The 1,696-nt window shown below is 38.1% G+C and overlaps 1 protein-coding gene across 2 annotated transcripts in view; it reads right to left on the reverse strand.

Annotated features, from left to right (window-relative positions):
• Window positions 1–1,696, reverse strand: part of znf281a (zinc finger protein 281a) — a 109,219-nt gene that overhangs the window by 7,426 nt on the left and 100,097 nt on the right. The gene's annotated exons all lie outside the window — the stretch shown is intronic.

A 1,696-nucleotide genomic window follows, 5' to 3' on the forward strand; every position in this document is an offset into this window, starting at 1 on the left:
GGGGGGGGGCAATGTCTAGACACCAATGCGAACAGTTGCTCATAGAAATGTGTTAAGCTGACATAAAGGTTAAGCCCCAGATGGGAATAAAACACACACACAAAAAATTATTTGGCACATTTCAACTAAAATGGTGATCCAGGGAAATGACAAGATTAAAAGATAAAAATTTAAAATTAAAAAACAGCTAAATGGCTGTTGTAGGAGAAAAATTAACAACTTTGTTTTTAAACAAATAAAGAACATGTATGTAAAGTCAGTTCAGTTTTAACAAAACTGTTTCTGTTCTGTGATCTGTTAAATATTTTACGTGTTATCAAAATAAGAAATGAGTGCAACAAAAAATTTGCATATAATCCTTTTCAAAAAGGTGAACCATCACACTCCTCAGCTTCCCTGATAAGGTCTATTCGGGGGTGATGAAGAAGAGGGTCCAGTCGTTGGTCAAACCTCAGATATTGGAAGAACAATGCAGGTTCTGTCCAGACTGTGAAACACTGGACCAGATCTTTAACAGTAACTTTTATGAACAGAATTTCTTGCTGCAGCCAGGAAATGGTTCAGATCAGTGACCTCAGGATCTCCTTTTTGCAAATGACGTAGACTTGTTGGCATCTAGCCCTGTCACGATAACAAATTTTGCTGYGCGATTAATTGTCTCAAAAATTATTGCGATAAGCGATAATATTGCCTGGTGGCCATTTTACAACTAATAATTATAAAAGCGTAATATGTCAGTGTAATAAATCAATAAACTTTAATTTTTAAAAGAATGTTTAACAAAGTGGACTCTCAGTCTCTAACAAAAAATGCACTTGAATAAAAAACCAAAGAACAAGAAAATGTAAATTAAACACCACACAACTAAGACAGTAAATAAACAATATTAAAGTGCAGCATGTCTTTAGAGATGAAGCAAACTACACAGCCTAGTGAGGACCCACTGTTTCTTATGGGGACATGAAGCCAGTTCACATCCCATGTAAAGTGTAGGCTAGGTTTAGGGTCAAATGGTAATAGGAAATACTGGTAAATGAATGAAAGTCAATGCAAAGTCCCCATGAGGATAGAAGAACAAACGTGTCTATGTGTGTGTGTGAGGAGGGGACGGTCAGTGAGGAGACAAGCAGAGGGCTGCAGGGGAGGAAATCAGACAGTTCAGAGTTTTCCTCATGAGTTGTTGGGACAGCTACAGGGTTTTTTTGGGTGTGTTTTGTTAAAACATAGACGGTGCGTTTACGTTTCCTGTTATTTTTGGGAGCTACAGGTAAAGTCTTGACGAGTTTATCGCGGGTCTGGGGGAGTTTCATCTCTCTCTCTCTCTCTCTCTCTCTCTCTCATTACAACATTAAAACTGGTGACGTGAATTCATTAAGAACATTTCTTCAGAACCCCACAGTTAAGAGAAGCAGATATATTTTATCAATCCAGCAGATGGTGCAATTCATCTTATAAACACCTCCAAAAATGATAAAATGTTAAATTATTTGTAATATTTTCGTACATTAAGATGAGCTGCGATGTAAAGTCAGTGCTCCCGTGAGGAACAAACAGATAAATGAAGCGTCTTGTTGGTTTTAACAAAATTAACTCCCACACGGATCTGACTGACCGACTTAACGCCACACAGATGAGGAGTCTCTCTCTCTCTCTCTCTCTCCTCTCTCTCTCTCTCTCTCTCTCTCTCTCTCTCTCT

This window comes from Austrofundulus limnaeus, unplaced genomic scaffold (genome assembly GCF_001266775.1).
Source record: "Austrofundulus limnaeus strain Quisiro unplaced genomic scaffold, Austrofundulus_limnaeus-1.0 Scaffold4, whole genome shotgun sequence".
Classification (NCBI taxonomy): Eukaryota; Metazoa; Chordata; class Actinopteri; order Cyprinodontiformes; family Rivulidae; genus Austrofundulus; species Austrofundulus limnaeus.